The sequence below is a fragment of the Dermacentor silvarum genome, chromosome 11 (genome assembly GCF_013339745.2).
Source record: "Dermacentor silvarum isolate Dsil-2018 chromosome 11, BIME_Dsil_1.4, whole genome shotgun sequence".
NCBI lineage: Eukaryota > Metazoa > Arthropoda > Arachnida > Ixodida > Ixodidae > Dermacentor > Dermacentor silvarum.
The window spans coordinates 93,703,854-93,716,765 of record NC_051164.1 but is presented as its reverse complement, the minus strand read 5'-3'; positions in this window follow the sequence as shown (position 1 = coordinate 93,716,765).

Here is a 12,912-nt window from a genome sequence, read left to right as displayed (position 1 = left end):
GGAACGGCTATCTGATGGTGACTATGAGTCGGTGGCATGACTACTTAAGTGCTGAGGCAGGAAAGAAAATTGGAGAAACCATCGACGATGATAGCACAAACGACCGAATGAGCGAACTGGCAAACCAAACAATGAATGAAGGAACGCACAAACCATTGACTAAACCAACGATTGAGCGAGCCAACTAACGAACGACCGAATGAGCGAACAAACGACAGTAAGAAATTACTAACCAACTAACGAACTAGGGTTTCCTTGACGAGTCAGGCCACCTATCGAGTCGGACCAGCTACCAATCACGAAAACGCGCGAAAGAGGAAAAGAAACCATTCTCTAGAAGTTTGAAACCATAAACACCAAAGTGCGCGCTGCTGCTTTCGCCGCCACGGCTACTTAAGCATCATCATCAATGATCAATGACGACGCACGGCAGCACACGTTTATAGTTGTTACTTTTTCCTACCACATCGTTAAGTAGTCACGCCACCGACGACACAGTCACACGTCACTATGTCAACGTCGATGTCTCGTAATCTTGTTGGCCTTTAGGATGTCGCTGTCGTTTATTATTATTATTATTATTATTATTATTATTATTATTATTATTATTATTATTATTATTATTATTATTATTTTATTATTATTATAGACACCATATATTGCGACCTCAGTAAAGCTTTTGATGTGGTAAGCCACTCACTGCTTCTCATCAAGCTTACGCACTTTGGTATTGACTCGTCAATTGTAAATCTCTTGCGGAGTTATCTCATTGGTAGATCATGTTTTGTTAACGTCAACGGCCAAACGTCTACTTCGTACATGATAACCGGCGGCGTTCCTCAAGGATCAGTGTTAGGACCACTCATTTTTTTAATTGTTATTAATGACGTTCTTTCCGCCATTCGGCATTCTGCATTCCTTCTATATGCCGATGACAAAGATGTTTAAGACAATTCACACTGTTGATGACTGTCACATCCTGAAGACTGACCTGCTTTCTTTTTCTAAATGGTGCACAGATAATAACCTCACCTTGAATGCTGCTAAGACCAAGTCATGACTTTCAGCCGCAAAACAGCAAGCATCTCTTTTTCTTATTCAGTAGATTCTGTACCATTGTGTAAGGTCCGTGAGATCAATGATCTCGGTGTACTTTTTTGATACAACCTTACACTTTTCAGCTCACACTAAACGCGTTGCAATGCGGGGCATGCGCACTCTTGGCTCTGTTTGCAGACTGTCTAGAGAATTCAATTCTCCTACACCGTTCCGTAAGTTGTACACAACAATCTGTCTTCCTCAACTCGAACACGCGTCGGTCGTCTGGAACGGCATTTCTAGATCCAACAGTGACATTATAGTTCGGGTCCAGAAAAAGTTTCTAAGCATATATCATCACCGCTTTGATAACACGGACTCTGGACCCTGCTCTAGCACTGTTGGGTTATTGCCAGTGCCCTTACTTCGCTGCCGACGTAATCGCGTTGACCTGCTTTTCCTTTCCAAACTCGTTCACGGTATCCTCATGTGCCTCGAACTCCTCAGTTGTATCAAGTTTCGTATTCCGCGCAAGACCACCAGAGAACACAGACCTTTCCATGTTGCTGCCTGTCACCACAAACACTCAACCGTGCACATAATACAGAGTCTTTATAACGCCCACTTTCATGACCTTGATATTTTTCACAACTCTCTGTCCTTGTTCTGCTCTGAGCTTTCCGTTGTGTCTTAGTTTCACATATTGCTGAATTTCCCTTCTCCTTTTTCTTATGTATGCATTTTGAACCTATAGTTACATGTACGTACATTTTTCAAGATTGTTATTTTTTTATTGATTGTTGTTTTTTTGTTGGTATTTCCCTGCTCTATTTCTTTTTCTAAGTATACGTGCGCCTGCCCCTAGACCTCACGGTTGTTCCTCGGCACGATAAATAAATGATTGATTGATTGATTGACTGATTGATTGATTGATTGATTCTTATTTCGTTAACATTTAACAAAATTAGTGGGGTCCACAAGTACCTCCTAAAGTTTAAAGGAACAATAAATGCTGAAAATAGAGTTCCTCGAAGCTGCAACCCGAAGCGAACAGAAAAAGGGAAGGTACGTGTTGCACGCAAACTAAACTTTCACGGATCGCCCACAAAATAAGCGAAGAACAAAAAAAAAAAAAAAACGCTGGTAGAAGCAGACCGTTACACGATACACTGGCCTCACTAATAATGCAGCATAACCAAGGCAGACGCGATTCTTTCTCATTTTAACCACGTGCGTTGACCTACGCCGAAGAAGTTCTTTCCCATAATGATACAATCGCTCCTGAGATACTCAGAGACATAAACACGTAACCGCCACAGCAGAGGGTACATAGCCCTTAGTTACCGTCTACGCAAAGCTGCCGAACCGCGCTTTCTCAAGATTGCAACTCCCTCAAATGTCCCGAATACGTGTGATTGGAAATGTGTCCTACTTATCTATGACATATACACCTGTCATCAGCATTCTTGTCTCGACAAGTGTCACACATCGCATTCATCCTGGTGATTTCGCTACACAGTCTTAACTGTGCACCCGCCTGACTTGGTGTTTGCATTTCGATACAGGTTCTGAAGGGTGTGGAGCACAAGTCTAAAAATTGTACTAGTTGAAGGTTGTGCATAAACGTTGCATGAATATACTCATTGCAAAGGAAGAAATCAAGCAATTGTACGCATCGCCATTAGTTGTGTAGAATTTATTAAAAAGATTCGATTCAAATAATTTATAGCATGCACGTTAGATCAACATTATTCTCCAGTGATACTGCCACGACAGAAACGACTAAAACCAAGCTCAAACGTCAGAAATGTAAACCTCCCTGCAGTATTTCTTGAATACTCTATCATGAAGTTTTGAAAACTACACGACATCAATTTCAAGAACGTGCTGCCCTGAGCAGGCAGTTGTAGTACATTTTTCTAACCGCAGATACGCCCACATCACGAGGACGAAAGAGGACGCGGCTACAGCAAAAGGAAGCGGACGGCACTTCACGTGGCTGCTACACCAAAAGTTGATCGAGCGTCATTTAAAACAGTCGCAAGGATTATGCTCACCTCCTCTGCTAGGAACTGTAACTTGGCCCGGCTGTCCATCTCCGCGTTGTTTGAACCAAAAGCCACGGGGATGGCCTCCATAAACGAGAAGCAATCAATGATCCAGCCACTTCGTAGTGTCTTCTAAAAATTGGCCGCATATCTGCTTGCCCTCCCCCCCCCCCCCCCTGGCCCACCCCTCACGTTTTTCCCCTTCCCTTTCACTCCTCCCATGATGGATGCAATGGAGGTTTTGCTGAATACAATTCAAATTTCCCGCGTTCGCCCTGCAATCGCGCCATCTGTTGGGACCTTTCATTACTGTTGGCTTAACGCCGGCTACTGAGCCGCGGCTTCAGTCGGCTTGTTTTTAACGCGTAGCGTCTCTTCGACACCATTTCTAACGCGTTCATTTTTCATTTACTAACGTAAAAACCAGTCCAATGTGTATTCTTAATTAAAAGAACGCTGCGGATCGCGGTAATGTACATATCATCATCATCATTGTCAGCGAATATTTATGTCCACTGCAGGACGAAGGCCTCTCCCCATAGAGTTTCATATTACTATAGAAACTCTATGCCTCTCCCTGCGATCTCTTGCGCTACCTAATTCCAACTTGCGCCTGCGAATTTCTAAAATTCATCACTCCAGCTAGTGTTCTGCCGTCCGTGACTGCGCTTCCCTTCTCTTGGTATCCATTCAGTAACCCTAATGGTCCGTCGGTTATCCATCCTACGCATTATATGGCCTGCCCAGCTCCACTTTTTCCGCTTATTATGTACTGTACCGGAGCACATCGGCACCAGCTCTGTGCCAGCCAGTGTGTGGAAGAAGACGTTGACGATCGTGTGGTTCGCGCTAGGTCGGTTTTCAACGATCCGGCTTGTTAAACCGCTTTATCAAGTCTACCTGCAAAATACTCTTGTTGCAGTACATATATTTTGCCTCAAAGAGGCCTGAGGTTTCCTTTGCGCTGTATAAAGTTGACGTGTATCAGTAGCGCACCCAGGATCTCTGCCAGGGGTGGTTGAATTTTTGTGGATTGGTGGTGGGGAAGCAAGCACTTTGCATAATATGCAATTTCCTGGCTTTAGCCAGAGGAACCCAGCAGCAAATAAAATGCCACATAATTATTATAATATATAGACACCAAAGGTGATGGCGATGTTTATTTCTTTAGCGTTTTACTTACACTAATTCAGGAGTGAATGAATAAATACAAGACCGTGATTCTGTTAATCAGGAAAATTCAACCTCAAGCCATCTCCTGAATTGTAATGACAATTTGAACAGAGCACTGAAGGTACACGTTGGACTGGTGGGCTGGACGCGTGGGGGGGGGGGGGGGGGGGGGATTACAGCTTAGTGATACAGCTTAGTGCGCGTGCAATCTCTTTATAGGCAATTACCTTGGCAGAGCGAATAACAATGGAAAGATTACGACGCGACATATAACGTCTCCGATGCGCTCACCTTGCTGGCATGGCTCGTACAGTTGGCTACCAGGCTGCGTCCCATGGTGGACCTGGTGATGGCGCACGAAAGGCCAGCATCGCCTTTGCCCGACAGATGCGTGGATGACAGGAACATGTCGATCTCCTGCCGTTCGTTCTTAGCACCAACGAAAAACAAAATAGAAAGGACATCGCACATGTATGTCAGAAAAGCACGGTGAAAGAGATGGAGACACAAAACCTTGACGTTCTACTGTGTACACTGTCAGATAGCGCGCTTTGCACAGAGCCAGGAACGCTCGGTGTGATCGCCTCCGAAAGTGGTCGCCCCAGAAGTGGTCGCCCCAGCTGTTGCTCCCGAACCACTAACCGTCCGCGCCTCGATTATAGTTATTCACACCTACATAGTGCCATATACAGTAACGCTTGCTAAAACGCAAAGGTTGGCCTCGGTGTTTTCCGGTAAGACATTAATGGGCCGATTGACCGTGAATGATGGACAGTGAACGAAAAATATGCAAAAGCAAGCGAAGCACAAGAACATAGCCACCGCTCCCAACAAATTAATCATTCTGGAAAAGTTGACGGCAAATAGCGTCATCACAGCGAAAAAAAAAAAACAGCAATGAAGCAGAAAATAATAGGCCACTTACAGAAACCAGCAAAAACATGGCAAAAACATCCGCAAACGTGAAGCTGACTGCAATAGTCCTTGAATGCATTTTCAGAAAGATTTGAATTGCATTTAGGAATAAGGAACGAACAGGTTATGTTTTCCACGCACCGACATCAAGTTCAGCGACTTGATCAAACCTGGGCGGCCCAGCAGGCCCGTGAGGCGGCGGTGAGGCAAGCCCTCGACGTCCTCACATGGGAGGCTTAGGCCCGGCCATCATAAAGTCCTGGTTCTCTAACAAAAGTTTATTCCTCATCTTCCTCCTGCACTGAATAGGCAACTCTAGTGCTTTTGTATAAAGGTCGATACGGCATTTCGCGACCAGCAAAAAGAAAACGTTTTACAGCTAACAGCAGCGGAAGGCACATATCGCATAGCTGCTACACAAAAAGTTCACTGAGCGCAATTACTTACGTCAAAAGCAACAGCAAGTATTGTGCTCACCTTGTCCGCTGGGAAGCGGAACGGCGACTGAAGGTCCTTTAATGTGGCAATAATGATGCACTACTTTTGGCGCAACAGTGAATTCATTTATGTGTTTTTATTATCGCCTTTTAGGTGGTCATGAATGTTGCTATATCGCGGGAAACGGAACCGAGCTGGAAGCGAGGCACCACGGACAGCACTGCCTGCCGTCTTTCTTTTCTGTGAGACACTGCACTCCGAATATATGTGGCTTGCTCGCCTCTACAGCCTGCCAGCATAATTACGTGAACGAAGAAGACATGCGCTCATGTATGCTAGTAAAATAACACTTTATCTACGCTGTCAATGTTTTTCCTATTGCGGGCGCCTGTTTTCAGTCTTGCGCCGTAAGTGTAAGACAGACCAACTCGTTGCTGTGCACAGCGCGTGAGCAAGTAGTTCTGCATCGCGTTCATGGACGACGCTTGGTGGCACTTGCTGGTTTTATTATTGCGAACAAAGTTTCAAGCGCGACCACGCAGACGTGTAAGATTGCGCACGTTGCTCTTCCCGAGCGGCAGCGCTTGATCAGTGTGTTCGTTTTGCCCTAGCAAGCTGCTTGCGCGCTCTATACACAGCTATGAATGGGTCTGTATACATATTCAAGACTCCCCGCTAACTACATCAATCTTACTAAGCGTTAGGTTGGCTGGATAACTGCAATGAAGTTCAGCTCCTTTTCGAGTAAATTGATCGAAACGCCATTTTCCTTCCGTCTTTTAAGAAGCATGCTCGAACAATGAAGACGCACCTTGGAGTCATTTGCCGGCTGGTTGCTCTTGAGGAAGGTCGTTCTCTACAACGTTTCTGCGACGCCGTCTTTGATTACCTATAGTTCACACTGGGACGTTAGGCGTGCGCAAGGAGCAACTTTTTCGGCCGCGCCACAATACTGAGTCGCTCACAATTTTCTGCGCCCTCGTCGCGCTTCCGCAGCGGCTACGATACGGTTCTCGAACTTTCTCGAAGACAACGAGATTACTCCTGGCCACGCGATTCTTTCCGTCAGCGTTATCTGAAGAGCGCGCTCGAACCTACAGCGGTCCCGCGCTTCTAGTTTACGAAAGAACTAAAAAAAAAAAAAAGTCATGCTCACGGGCCTCGCTTGCCTGCCAGCCACAATTTCTTCTCATTCGCGCGGTTACCCGATCTTATCAATCGTGCTAATGTGAGAGTTAGCCTTTCACAATTTTCGTACCAGTTAGCCTGCTAAGCCGGAGTAGACGCGAACCCGAAAAACGGGCGTAGTATACCCGCCAACATGCCGTGACGTCATCACTTTCTGACGGCATGTGCCAAGACCTCCTAGGTAGCTCAAGGCCTTTGCACTTCGATCCAAGACATCACGCTGCCTTGCCTTGCGTAGAATCTAATGGGGATGCTCTCGAGTAAGGCATGGTGATTTTGACGTCACCGCTTTCGTCACGCCAGGCTTGACATGGGAAATTTCGGTCCGAGCAGCATGACGTCAAAAATCAGTGTGCACAGGCCTGCTATCTAAGAGGCGTTGCATGGGCTCGGTAGCGCCAAATTCATTTTTTTTCGTCGGTAATTATGGGCTTTGTTGCATTCAGAATGAGCCAAAGAGAGAACTCAGCAAGTTTTAATAACCTTTAATGAACCAAAACGTTCCCAAGAGCGAGGCGGTACTTCAAATATCGAGGTACTTCTGCGCCACAGTTGAGAAAAAAAGTTGATGCACCCACGCTGACGCCTGGTGGCACGTCTCCTCCATCACGACTACCAACGTCGATGACCATGAGCAACCGTCGTGCATATGGAAGCTGCACTACGCTGCACACGCTAGCACAACGCGAAAGACGAAGCACGTAACTGACACACTAATACAACGCGCAAGACAAAGCACGTAACTGAATCGTCACCGAGTCAAATCAGCGCGTACAGCGCGTCGTAATTGCAGCCTCCGCGATCAACTTCAGAAACATTTTCAGAGCTAATTGCGGAGGCCACGCTCCGCTGTGCTGAGTACGGTGAACGCCACCTAGGTGGCGTTGGTAGTGCTTCTTGATGCCAGCGTCCCTTCGAATGCTGGCATCGAGGCGTCGTAGTGCTGAGACCACCGAAGCGTTCACTGTCGGTGCGCGTTAGTGTCATAATGCAGTACTTCTCTTTTCTGCTCGTAGGCGGCGGCACCGCCCCGAGCAAGAGCGCGGGTACACGGAGGAGTGTTAAGCCCAGACCACACGTACGCTTGCGGACGCGCGTAAGCTCGCGTCTACGCGCCTTGCGGTTGCCGCGCCTAGCGAGGAATGGCGTTTTGCATCCACAAATACGCGCGACAGCGCGCGCTCACTGGCATCACTTGTTTACACCTTGGCAGACGCCACTTCGTATTTCGTTGTTGGCAGTGCTTCAAAATGCTTCGATATTTATAAACGTAATTTTTATCTTTTTGGAGCTGTTAGATCAGCCCAAAAAGTGAAGAAGAAGCACTTTCTTGCATGGTATAATTCTGCTTAACTGAGAGTTGAATGTACCGCGCCGTCGCTACGTAGCCAGGCGCGCCGACGCGAGGCAGCCCAGGCGCGCGATAACTGAGAGGAGCTGATCAGCGAGATCGCGCCGCGTTTCGACGCGTACGAGCCGTGCCGCACCGTCTGCGCATGCGTGGGCGCGCGGACGCGAGCTCGCGCGCGTTTGCAAGCGTACGTGTGGTCTGGGCTTTAGATATAATAGCTTTATTTTCTCTACTAATAATCAACCTGCCACCTCGAAATATAGAAAAAATAGCTTTTACCGAATGCTTTATTAGTCCAAACTTATTTAGTGTTTGCCTTTAGTGTTCCTTTAAGCGTAGATCGTTACGGAACGTCAAACAAACAGTATGATGAAATCTCTAGGGGCGTATGCATTGATGGAATTCAGAAGTGCCCGTAACGGCGTAAAAACTTTCTTCCTACGGTCTGTGCAATGATGAAGCCAACTCCGTGTCGAGTTTTGTATTGAGGTGCAGCGGGGCACCGTTTTTTGCCGACGCATCGCAAAAAAAAAAAAGAGAGAGAGAGAAAGATGAAACGAAAACGAAAGGCAAATATGCTTTATACAGGCCAGCACACGTGTAAGCATCAACGCGACACGCAGAGCAGCGCTGCTCATCGGAGCCGCTGGTCTTGTCTACGTGAACTAATATTGCCGGTTTACGGGGATGGGTGACGATCACTCTTACTGGTTTTTGATGAATTTATATTACTTCATGTCAGCAGTTCTTGGAAGAGATCGTTGAAGTTTAACGGAAGTGTGAGCAACAGAAAGCTGTATCAGGAATTTTTCATGTTGCTCTACAATTTTCTCATTGACACTTTTCATCAGTTTTATGGAGAAGTTTATTAATTAAGACTATGTAATTAGGCAGAATGCCAAAAAAATTATCTGCGTATCTCCAAGCGACGGCAGACAATACTACCTTGGTTCTGTCCAGCTACGTGGCATTTGCATATTTTTAAATTTTGGTGCACGGTAGTTTGGACAAACAATGGCAAGCATAATGATATAAAAAATGAATCAAAGAACTGAAAAGGAATTAAAAGTCGACTATAAATCGCAATTACACAAAGTCTAGTCACATAAGTACCCTAATGCCACACTAAAACTGAAAGTCAACTCAGAAAAACAGCATACAAAGTTCAGTCACATAGGTGCATTAAAATAAACACAAAGTCCGGTCCCGTAACTGCACTAAAATCACGGCACATAAGATAGCACTGATTAGATTCAAATGAAGGTACAGGCTTTAATCCATGACTTGTATATATTTTTTTTAATTTGAACCGAGGGTCCCGTTGCAGTCTTTGACTTTGGGACCCTCGTCTGTATAGTATCGTTTACATAATCATTGTATTGAATGGATAATAAACTGAAACTGAAACTGAACCCAGGAGTTGAATTCTCTTGGTATCCATTCTGTTACTGTAATGGTCCCCCGGTTAACCATCCTACGCATTACATGACTTGCCCAGCTCCATTTTTTTTTCTCGTAATAAGACATGTAATGAAGTACAAATTCTCAATAGATGGCCCGAAGTAGAATTTCGTTTCCTTCACTTTCACACTGTTGTACAAGTAATGTACCGGTAGTTCTAATTGATCAGTTCGAAATGTCTGTTGCATGTCACATGAAAGCAAAATGATGAAGATCGTCAGCATACCCTGAAGTTTATGTCCCGCGAAACTTTATCGAAACGTGTAATCAAAGCCTACTTCTTTCTGGGGTTTTACGTGTCAAAACCAGTTCTGATTATGAAGTCAATCAAAGCCTATGCAACTAACGGCGACGCATGCAGTTCTGCTTACATCCTGTGCATCGTGTAATCCAATACAATTTCTGTCTATCCACCACAAATGTTACATCTCCAATATCTTGGAATCGATTTATGCTGATGATTTCTTGGATTCCGCGTTATTAGATAATTAGTCTTAATATTTATTCAACCTGTACCGAAATACAAACACCAAATCAGGCGGATGCCCATTGTGAGAGGTCTTCGTCGTGATGTCCAGAGGACGAAGGCGATGTGTGATGCATGCTGAGAGAAGAATGCTGATGACAGGTGACCTGTGCCGAAATACAAACACCAAATCAGGCGGATGCCCATTGTGAGAGGTCTTCGCCGTGATGTCCAGAGGACGAAGGCGATGTGTGATGCATGCTGAGAGAAGAATGCTGATGACAGGTGTATGTCATAGATAAGTAGGACACATTTGTAATCACGCGTATTAGGGCGATATTCGAGGCAGTTAGAGATAATTAGATGAAAAATGTCAACGAAAAATTGTAGAGCAACATGAAAACTCCCTATATAGCTTTCTGTTGCTCAATACGTGCTACATAAAAGTGTTTTGGCGAGCGTGAAAGAAGCTCTGCGTGTATTCACGGGCTTCTTTCACGCTCGCCAAAACACTTTTATGTAGCAAGTATTGAGCAGCAGGAAGCTATACGGGGAGTTGAAATTTGCTAATTTCATCGCCACACGTAATTTTCTGCCATCCTCGACTGTGCTTCCCTACCCCCTTGGCACTCATGCGGTAACTATAAAGGTCCACCGCCTATCTACCCTACCCATAGCATGGCCTGCCCAGCTTCATTTCTCGCTGTTAATGTGAATTATCTTATCGGCTATTACCGTTTTCTCGTTTATCCACAATGCTCTCTTCATGTCTCTTAACGTTACGCTTAAAATATTTCGTCCCATCGCACTTTCCGTGGTCTCTAACTTGTTGTAGAGCGTTTTTCTTAACCTCCAAGTTTCTTCCCATATGTAAGCACCGGCAGAATGCAATGATAGCAGACTTTTCAACGACAGTGGCAAGCTCCCAGTCAGGATTTCGTAATGCTTGCCGTATGCACTCCAACCAAATTTTATTCTTCTGTAAATTTCCTTCTCATGATCAGGTCTCCTGCGAGTATTTGACCTAGATGAGCATACTCCTGCAGAGATTCTATAGAGCCAGACTGACGATGATGGATTCTCGCTCTCTTGCCAGGATATTGAACATTACCTTTGTATTCTGCATATTAATCTTCAAACCCACTCTTACATTTTCTTCGCTTCAAGCACATAATCACAAGACGCCGGCGATTTGCCGGCTATGTGATGATGACTATGACGTCGGTGGCATGACTACTTAAGTGCTGCAGCAGAAAAAATATTGTGGAGAAACCATCGACGATGATTGGTAATGTAAGCCAATAGCACAAACGACCGAATGACCGAACGAGCGAACTGGCAAACCAAACAATGAATGAAGGAACGCACAAACCATTGACAAAACGAATGATTGAGCGAGCCAACTAACGAATGAATGAATGGACGAACGACAGTAAGAAATAACTAACCAACTAACGAACGAGGGTTTCCTTGACGAGTCGGATCATACCTGCCAAGCACGAAAGCAGGTGAAAGAGGAAAAGAAACTACTCTCTAGAAGTTTGCAACCATAAACATCAAAGTGCGCACTGCTGCTTTCGCCGCCACCGCTGCTTAAGCATAATCGTCAATGACGACGTACGGCTGCACATGTTTATAGTTGTTACTTTTTCCTGCCACAGCAGTTTAGTCACGCCATCAACGACACAGTCATCACATCACTTTGTCAACGTCGATGTTTCGTAATCTCGTTGACCTTTGGGATGTCACTGTCATTCATTATTATTATTATTATTATTATTATTATTATTATTATTATTATTATTATTATTATTATTATTCCCCAAGCTGCAACCGAAGCTGCATTATTAGTTCCCCGAAGCTGCAACCTGAAGTGAACAAAACAAAGAGAAGGTACGTGTTGCACACAAACTAAACTTTCATGGATCGCCCACAAAATAAGTAAAGCAAAAAAAAAAAAAAGTCACGGGCAGAAACAGACCGTTATACGATACACTGGTCTCAATAATAATGCAGCATAACCAAGGCATACGCGATTCTTTCTCACTTTAACCATGTGCGTTGACCTAAGCCGAAGACGTTCTTTCCTATAATGATACAATCGATCCGGAGATACTCGGGGACATAAGCACGTAACCACCACAGCAGAAGGTACATGGCCCTTGGTAACCGTCTACGCAAAGCTGGCGAACCGCGCTTTCTCAAGATTGCAACTGCCTCGAATATCGCCCTAATACGCGTGATTACAAATGTGTCCTACTTATCTATGACATACACCTGTCATCAGCATTCTTCTCTCAGCATGCATCACACATCGCCTTCGTCCTCTGGACATCACGGCGAAGACCTCTCACAATGGGCATCCGCCTGATTTGGTGTTTGTATTTCGGTACAGGTTCTGAACGGTGTGGAGCAAGTCTCTTCGTTGTAGGCTATGCGTTGTGGCGTAAAGTTTAAGTAAGCTATCACTATTCAGTCTTTGGCCACAATAATTTCTGATTCGTTAAGGAAACGGCGCTTCGACTTCAATTACCTCGCACGCAACTTGGAGGTTAACAGAGAACCTCGAGAACAAGTGAAGGACCGCACAAAGAGTGATGGAACGAAAAATGTTAGGCCTAACATTAAGAGACAGGAAGAGAGCAGCGTGGATCAGAGAGCAAACGATAACTTAAAACGAATATGGACTGAACTTAGTCATATCCCTCTAATTCTCTTCTCGTTTGAAAATGTGCAGCTTAAGTTATATAATGGCAATGGTAGGGTAGATAACAAATGGACTATTAGAGTTACAGAATGGATGCCAATTAGAAGGGAAGCGCAGTCGAGGACCG